Consider the following 10,145-nt stretch of genomic DNA (forward strand, 5'->3'; position numbering starts at 1 on the left):
TTCTAAAACAAAAACAAAAAAATCTTTTTTAAGAATATGTACCCAGTTAAGTCCTGATGTAGACTTGGTTTAGTCCTCTTCCAGTTCTGGTTTAATCATGGTTTATGTGTGCAAATATGAATCTACACTTAACCAAGGGTTGAGAAATACTCCTTTGCGATTACGAGATAGCACCTATGCCTTGTTTGAGGTCTACATCCTCTCATTGCTTAATAGTTTCAGTTTCAGCATCAGCGGTCGATTTATGCGTCCTCACCTCATTTTTCCTGACACGTCTCTCCTCTGCTCCTTTCTCCCCTAAGCTCAATCGCACTGCACTGGCTCGCTTTTCTTAGCAAACCTTTTTCTCATCCATTATTGAGGCTTGTTTTTTTTCCTTGAGTCTCAGAATAAAGAAAGGGAACGGATCTTTTGAATATTTAATGCTCAACATGAAAAATGTAGCATCAGTCATTTCTCAGCGATACATGCTGGTAAACTTTTAGCAGGACACAACACTGTAAGTCACGAGAAGACGCCCGCCCTTAGGCTCTCATATTGCAAAAGAGGAAATTGAAGAGAGGGACATGCCAGCCAGGCCTAAAGAGGCAGACGATGTGTGGTAGGACTGACAGTCAAGGTTAAACTAAAAAAAAAAACATACTTCTGTTGAGAATGTGACGATTTTATTTTATTTTTTTACATTAATACTTCAATAAATTCATAAAATAAATTGATGCTGTTTAAAGTTGCATTGTGTAACTTTTCTGGTGAAGGGTCCATTTCACTGTATGGTTTTAAACCTATTTATTTTCATAGTATTTATTTTATGTCTAGGTGTTTTTGAGCTATAAAGCCACCTGTAATTTAAAAAATGTAAGAGAGATCTGTTTAGTGTCATACTGTGGAAATTTTCAGACAGAGTAATGGTATATCCATAGAAACAAGCAGGTGACAGACTCCCAACCAAAACGTTACACAGTGCAACATACAGTGCAACAGAGTATGCCAGTACCCATCTGTATAGATACACGTATCGCCAAGAAGTCCATCACAATACATTGGAGTATCCATATTTTAAGCACAGCCCATGCTTACATTAGTGTAATCTTGCGGCAAATAGACCAGTGCATGCATTATTCAGGAACATATAAAGCCATACAATGTAAATGTGTGCATATTTATTGACAAACCAAGTAATAATAAAAGTGCTGAAATTTCCTGAAAACCTAAGCTGGATCAGGACTTAAAAATCTTAATAGAACAATTGTTTGTTTTCGTTGCACCTTTTGACTAAGATGTATTTTAAATAGCACTTACATTTCAAATTACTGTATATACACATTCAAAAGTTGCATTTCTGACAATTTTTTATGACGTTTTTCTCTTGAGTCATAGATTTGAAATGTTTATGTAAGAAAAGGAGCACATTTCTTTAAAAACATGTTGACCCTCTCTGTTTTTGTACATGGGGCTCGGGGAGGGGGAGCAGCATAAATTGACCAGTTGCCTGAGGGGGGTCATATCGTCCTGCCATAAGCCTGGAGCATGTCATCTATATTTATACCTCATTTAGCTGTTTGCGGCTGCACACTGCCCACAGCCAGCAGCCCAGAAATACTCCTAGGCTAATTGTAATGTAATGTATATAGCCCCAATACCCCTCCTTTATGACTTTGTATTACCTGTGTGATACAATTAAAATGAATTGACATTTACAGTTTTATTGAATAAATGTATGCTCAGCTTCTGACTGAAGAGCTGTTTAATTATTCATTAGACGTTTTTGAACTGTTTTTATTGGAGAGTATTTTAGGAATGATATTAGACATGAAGAGTGCTTTTTTTTTTTACTGAATTTTTTTTGCACACACTGGACAATTATGGTTTTAATCAAAGTCAGAAATTGTAAACCACCTTAAATTACATCTGAAGAAGTAGCAGCATTTGGGGAGGAAATACAAGGACAAGTGGAGAGAGGGTAGAGGTCGCTGCACAGGCTGTTGAGGACATATTCTGGTACTTTATCACACATGCTTTGGCTCTATATCTGTTTTCTATTCTACTACTGGAGTTCTAAGTTGGGTAATTCTAGTTACATTTACTCAGTTACATTTACTTGTAAAGAAATTGTACTTTTCAGAGTACCTTTCCAGCAACATACTAATAGTATAGTAATATTTTGTTTAGCCAAATGTGCTTATGCAATCTATCAGAATTTAGGCTAAATCAAAACATTTGTTGTTTAATATATACAGAGTAGAATTTATTGAAAGTTAAAGGGGAAAATATAATGAGATATGAGAATAGATTTACTTCTTTACTCTGGACCAGTCTGGTCAGGCTGATGGCTAAACTTAAGGTCAGAAGTTGGTCTTGCGTCAGCATCAGCATCTTCCTGTGGTAAGACCAAATCAGGTCCAGGTCCAGAACAGTCTGGTTGGATGAGGGCTGGATTCCAGATCTGAAATCGGTGCTTGGTCTGCAACAGCATCTGCCTCTGGTACAACTTTTACGGCAGGGAAGAGGTTTGAGCACCAGAATTCACAAACACTGTTGTAGTTTTAGCTGGTAGTCTGGATCTGAGAAAGAGGGGTGACTTAAGGCACTGAACAGTTTGGTCTTCAGGCGAAGGGAAGGGATCTTGATCTTGAATAGTCTGCTTCTCAGACTAAAAGGACTTCACGTTAGAAGTGGGTGCTTGGCCAGTGGATCTTTGTCGCTGTGCTCTGGTCACAAATATAAGATGGTATTTGGAAAACCTTCTCAGACAACTTTGCAGCTTGTCCCACACATTTTGAAGGACAGTTTGCACCATTTTGTCTGATATATCTTTGTGTCCAGAATGTCAGTTTACAAAAGTATTTTTTGCATACACTGGAGTTTTTTGTTCTTTTTGAACCCCTTTTTTCATTTATTGACAGCCGTAACAACAGTTATTTAAATAAATAAATGCTAAATATACTGTATTTTAACAAAAATATATACAAGCCTATTAGATGTTGTGTCTACTTCCTGAGGATTGATGTAGTTTTTTGTGTGCTCATAGCTGAAGTTTATGGCTTTTATAATAAGTCTGCGCCTGCGGTAGCCTTGGCCGGCCTCTAGCGGAGTGCCATCCATCCGTCAGAGAGAGCGAGGTAGTAGGGAGGACAGGATGGGGAGGGGCTCACAGCTCCACAGTCTGGGACCATGGACACCTGGAGAGGGCTCTGCCACAGGCCTTGGATGGTTATGACAGCCAGGGGTATCCATTAAGCAGCCTGCCCTCATCTATATCACTGTCTGACTGGAGACCCATTTAACCAGAGCTACATCCAGTCCAACAGCACTGAAGGACACCTGGAACAAGGCTTACAATGGTACACAAATGCAATACAGTGGTGGCTCGAAATATGGCTCATTTCAAAATATGTGCCTTTATATCTTTACAGCATATTTAAATGTAATATGTTTCTTCAAAATATACTGTTGTATGTACAAACAAATGTTATATAAATATTATTCAATCTTAGCTGATCTCTCCTCCGTAACCTTTTTAGGGTTGCACAATTAATTGCAATCATTTCAAAATCGCAATTTGACTCAGTGCATTTAGCAAATCATAAAGGCTGTTTTTTAAGTGTATAATTTCCTCCACAATTAATAAACTATCGTATAAAATTCACAAAACCTTAGATCTGTCCAAACATGTTCCAAAATGTGATTCTTGTTTTTGTCAGTTCATATTTCAGTCTTTTTGTCATTTCTTCTGGACATGTTTACAGAATCCTAATCTAACTGTAATTGCACTGCTTGTCAAAAAATCTTGATTACACATTTTCCTGAAATCGTTCAGCCCTAAACCTTGTGCTGTACTTTATTTGGGCAACAGTTTCCTTGGTGCTATTTATTCAAGGAAAAGACCGTGACACTGCAGTGAAATCGGCTTTGCTCATATGCCAGAATTGATTACTTAAATCCCTTTATAATTGCTCTTGTAATTTGTTTAAATTGCGAAATGATTACTTATTATTCTTTTATAATAATGGTTATACAATGATTAACAATTTATTGGACAAAACACCCCTCTGTAATCATCTGCAAACCACATACAGTTACATTACATCTACAGCTTATTCGTAGATCTTCTTCTTACAATGAGTGCATTTCATTTTCTTGGCCTGAAATCAAATAGTTGTACAGTGAGTAGAAAGCAGGTGTTTGATATGTGGGTTTCATCTGTACATGCACAGTATGCAGAATGTAAAGCCTGCGGCAATGGACTGAAATAGCAGCAACAGCCTGGCAATGAACTGTCAAGAGACCAGGAGCACAAGGTTCAAATGAGGAGGAGGAGGAACCCACCAAATGAAACCGGGAGAGAGTCCAATCCAAGCATCTATGATCATATTGGACAAAGGTGAACATCTTCCGTCTTCATCTAAATGCAATTCCATCCTTCTCTGATTCCAATGGAGTTCTAATAAGGAATTGATTTTCTTTCTCTCAGTTTTGCCGTGTGACCTTCTGCCCTCATTGCTCATATGGGTGTGGCAGGAGATGGCCCTTGTCCTGAAGAATCAATGTAAGCGCACACATAAGAGCCCTTAACTGATTTTAGAGTGTCAGTTACAGAGATATATCGAACAAATTTATAACATAGCATTTTTTAGTTATGCAAAATTTCAGTATCAAGTATATTATGCATAATTTGAAGTTGGTTTACAAAAATGGTTTACAAAGGCCCTAAAAGTTATTCCTCATTTACCTTAAGTAATTCAAGCATGCTGATTATTAGCTTTTATAAGTTCTTCTCATAACTTTCAGTGGCCAGAGTGGAGTCATGGAAATGCTAATAACAACTAGCATGCCAAAGGCGCACTTCTTTGGACAATAAAACGCTTGCAGACAGTACGCAGCATACTCATTTTATGGCCCTCAGCAACCACTGTGCACATTTTAGCACATTCCTGATGCATTATGAAAATATATTGTTATTAAGATAATCAAAAAAATATGGAGACATGTATTTTACTCAATATCATCCACCCCTTGTCATTAGACATAGATCATCTCCGGAGGCGACAGGACCTCCTCTTCCTGTTCTCGCTGTTTGAAAAGTGGGCGGAGAGTGGCATTTCTCCCAATTCAGTGAAATGATGCGGAAAACAGGATATAGAAGAACCCGCCTTGCACATTGTCTATCAATCACTGACCTCCTGCGAAACTTCATCTGGACGCTCCCATCTATCTGTCAGTGAATAGGCAAAGAGCTGGAGAAGGAGGGGGTGCGATCAGAGCCAGCAGCCAATCTAGCCTCCCTTCTCAGATGCATAATTCAGTGTTCTCTCACAACAGCCACGCGGGCTCTGAAGGTTTCTGCACCCCCAGCCATGCGGCCAGCAGTCTGCTAATATAAAACCTACTCTAGTGTTTGTTCCTTCGGGCTTTTCTGGCTTCACAAATGCGCTCTTGTGGTATGATTTATTCGGCTTGTTCATCCGTGGCATGAGACCCGGACCCCACTGGACAAGTTGGGAAACGTTATTGTCCTTGCAGAAACTTGGCTAAAGAAAGTGTGTCGACATCAATGCAGGTTTTGTCAAGTGACACTAGAGTCGCTTAACCTCCCGCTGGTGGTTAGTTTTGCTGGTCCATAGAGCTGGCTTGAATACACAGCCATAGAAGAAAACACAACTGAGAAATACTACTTTTTATTACACAAGGTAGTTTATTTTTGACATGGCAGCATTAAGTATTAAACATTTTTCTTGTTAAGGTGATGTAACCATTTCATCGCACTATGAATAAGTTATGCAATGATGTTTATTTTAGTTTATTTATTTATTTGAACGAGACAACATGTATTAATGGACATCAAGTGTTGTAAATGCATCAAATTTAGCTCAAAGCTAATTTCCATCCATGGCCCCATGTTACTGTCAGTTATGCCTGATGTTAAAAATAACTAATAGATTTTATCATTAAATTCTTATTTGTATTTTTTTTTTTATAAAAAAAAGAATTACAGCACCTCAAATAGGATTAAGTAAATTGACTAGCTTAGTAGAAAATGGGGACACAATTTAACTTGAGGGGACCCAACACTTTATGTATATTTTATTCTCTGCATTTGACCCATTCTTCAACCATCGCTCTAAAGACAACCAGTTAGGAGCAGTGACTTTAGGACTTGGTCAGAACAGCCCAACTAAAGGATTAATACCATGCATGTTTAGATTAGATTAGTTAGATTCAACATGTTGTTTTAAGTGGGTCTGACTGACAGTTTTATTTTCTAGTGGATATCAGGCTATTAACCTTGGCTTACTTGACCTTGCTGTTCTATATAAACAGTTTTATCTTATCTAAATAAAATATTGTGTTACACATCTGAAATCACTAGCACATTTATTTCTATACTTCTTAGAGGACTGTTTTGTGAATGGACCTTTTAGCAGCTATTAAATTATACCTCATGATCATAATTCTTTTGCATTTGCTGATGATGAGGCTCTCTTTCTTATTTACGACTTGAATTGCAAATTAGTTAAATGGAAATTTGCAACCTAAGGCAAACAAATTGATTTGTGTCTTTTCAAAACATTTTCCTCCCTCCTCAGCGGCACTGTCTTGCTCTTCTTTCCTAAAGAAGAAAGTGGTTCATGATAATTATGGCTGATTACTCATGTTTAATTATTGCAATCAGATTTTTAGCTGATCAAATGTTTTCTCTCTCTCATTTCCTGCTACATGAAGTGGTAATTGTTAATTGCAAATGAGTCAGACAGTTGTGTGATTAACTCTTAACTTGCTGAGGTGTTTGTAACAAGTTTGCTTTTTGATGGATAAAACGTGTAAAAAATATAATGTCAGACCAGTTTTGATCAAATCTCATTTTTCATTCAAATTTTCATCAAATTCTGACAGTTAGTGTGTGTCGGTCATTTGCTTGTAGTCATTATCCACTTCTTTAATTGAGTCATTTGGAGACTGTAATCTGTCGGGGTGACCTTGATTTGGTTAATGTTGGTGCAGCTGAGTACGCTTCATTCTGTGTGGCATTAAATGATATCAGATACTATTGTGTTACATCATGAAAGTTGGTCATTAAAGGTCCTATATTACGCAAAATTGACTCTTGTGAGCTTTAAGCCATGTTATTACGTTGTTACTGCATCAAATCATAGCTAGATTTTAGTTTTATTTCATTCACACATGTTTGAGTACGGTAATTCTTTATTATTAGTCGGTCTACATCTCCAAAGCTCAGTTTTCACCTTATGATGTCATGTAGTGGTAGTTTTCAAGAGAGTTTTCTCGAGAGAGGCAATTCCAGGGCCGAAATTATCCAAATTAATCTAGTGAAGGTGTCTGGAGTTCAAAAACATAGTGGAGCACTTCCTGTATTATCAAATGACATCACAAGATGGAACAAAGTGTTTCATGATGAGGAAACAGCATTATAACATAGATCAGAATATAGCATTATATCGGCCCTTAAATAAAAGTCTGTTGGCCCAAAATGTGACAAATTTTGGACGTTTTCCTAAACTATGTCAGAAGCGTAGTAGAACTAATACTAAAGTACATTGTGAACGTGATGCTGAAATCCTTGCTCTGTCCTCTCTTCTTTTTTCAGTGCTGACCATAGATCACCGTATGATTGGCCAGTAAAAACAGATGCGGTAAATCTGGACTCAGTGGTCTGGAACAAGTCGCGGCACATGGCGAAGGAGGCGCGAGGAGGCGAGAGGAGGTAGGACCAGTCTGTGGAGTGACAGATTAACGAGCCATGGCCTTGTACGGGTCTCTACAGGGGTTAGATATATTCATATGGTGTATTTCCTTCATGTTGTATATCAAATCCTGCACCCTTGGAACTGGCACCTCCTGCATTCATCTCATTTAATTTATAGCAGCAGTTACAGTAACGTTTGAAGAAAGATGCCACATTTTAGCATTTATTGTACAGAATAATTATTACTAATTATATACATTTTTGATTTAAGACTTCATTAAATTTAGCTTTGTGTTCTTGCATAAAAAATGTATAGTCTTAAAAAAAGAACTTTGCACATTTATATTACATATATTAGTAGATCATCTAAATCAGAAGTACACCATATATTAATTCTAACCCAAAGAAGGACAAAATTGTGGATTAAAGTGACTCTGAATTAAGTAAAAGTATTTGAACAGTAGAGGAATCAGCATACCATTTGCAAATCAGTAGTGGTGCACATACTGCAATTTGAGAGCCTTTGATCTAAGTAAAATTTGTCCCTATCAAATAAGCAGTAAAGAAATGAACTGATACCTGCATACAAATACAAATACAAATATATTTTAATAACAGCACAAAACATTAATGGCATATAGGTCAGAAAACATTCTTAAACTATTCAGGAAACTTTGTCGTATTTATGGGATTTTTTTTTTCAGTATCGATAACTGTTCAACTGAGTATCTAGTACTGGTACAAATTTAGTATCATTTTGTATCTAGGCATAATTTTTTGAAAACCTTACTCTTACCTCTCTACTAGATGCACATGCATACAAACTGTATGTGTTTTATAATGTTAAAGTCTAAAACCATGTAAAGAACAGATTCAATTGCACCATGAGCCACTGCCAGAAACAAACATAACATAGTGCTATGACATAGAGGGTGTAATAGATTTTCTCTTCTTTAGGTCTACTGCCTTAAAAGAGTGAACCTGCCTCGGGCCAAGTGCTATGGACTTTCCATGTGAAAATGGTGGAGAGGAAGAAAAGAATAAAGAGGAGAGAAACAAGTGAGTAATAGTGGCTGAGTGTAGGAGAGAAAGGCCAAGCACACAAAATAGATTAGTTAAGACTCCACGGCAACAAGAGCTTGTAGTGTCTCTCAGTATGAATATGTTGTGGATTAAGATGCTAGCGGGCATTTATTTCAGATATAGTGGTCAGGAAAGGTTGTTGAATACACAAAGAACATAAGGCCATGATTGGCAGACACATTTGTGATGGAGGCTGACAAAGAATGAGAGCACAGTCAATAGGCATTTAGAGGAGACGAAGTGAGAGATGACAGCTGAGCAGAGGGGTGTGAAGAGCTCAGGATGGATGAATGAGTGAACGCAGAGAGGAGGGACGAGGAGGGGTGGGGCTGGAGGGGGAGGAGGGGTGCGGCTGGAGCGGGAGGGCCTATTGTATATGTGTACGGTGGTGGTCACAGGGGGCTGTGGTGTAACCTCCTGACCTGTGATTGGATCAGTAAGTGATAATAGTTTTGAGCAGGCTAAACTGGACCATGTTAGGGTTAAGTGGATCTAGATCAGTGTCTGGCACAATGTTGGCAAGTGTCAGTTCCCATTGATAAGTATACATTGACAATGTAGTAGCATTAAACTTGGTAGTTTCTTTGTATTTGAATGTCTACTGTGCAGAGACTGTGAGAATAGTAATTTCTGCATTTAAAGAGAAGGTATTTTGCTTTTATTGGGTATTAACTGCTGAGTCCCTTGTCCTTTCACAACACATTCAATGTGGATCCCGTTAATGAAATTACTGCACATCAACATCAAGTTGTTGTGTAAAGATTTATGTCATATTTTTGTGTATTTATGGAGAATTGATATGTTGGAGCACAGATGACGTAGGCTTTTGAACTGGGCATTGCACAGAATCTTACTTTACAGCTGGGAGGGAGAGATCTCTAAAATACTAATGCATGAATGAAATAAAACTTCAGGCATGTTTTTGATGAGGAAACAACATTAATATCCCCTCTGTAAAATGCCCCCCTTTAAAAAGTAGTGTAGTTTAGTTTTGTGCAGTATTGGTTGTAACCAGAAGAAATATTACCTATATTTTCCAACTCTGTTGTAATGTGATTATGTTGCTCTCACACTACGATATGTAACTTTATGGAGGTGGCACATCACCTGTTAATTTCCAAGGAAATGGCAAGTTAAAACCATACTTAGGTTTCTCAGTGCAATAAACTAAAACAGAATTTAAATATAGTGCTTTTATTTTAGTTTATTTTTTGGCAAAAAAAATTGGCATACTATGGCTTTAATTTTTATAAATGCTCTGATACAAAGACATATTTTCTGTTCAGAATTATATCTAATATGCAAACTTCTTTCCTCTAGACTCATTTGCAAACTTAGTAATTATCTTTTATGACTATCT

This window comes from Boleophthalmus pectinirostris, unplaced genomic scaffold (assembly GCF_026225935.1).
Source record: "Boleophthalmus pectinirostris isolate CB_2022bp ecotype Guang Dong unplaced genomic scaffold, ASM2622593v1 HiC_scaffold_2, whole genome shotgun sequence".
NCBI classification, from domain to species: Eukaryota; Metazoa; Chordata; class Actinopteri; order Gobiiformes; family Gobiidae; genus Boleophthalmus; species Boleophthalmus pectinirostris.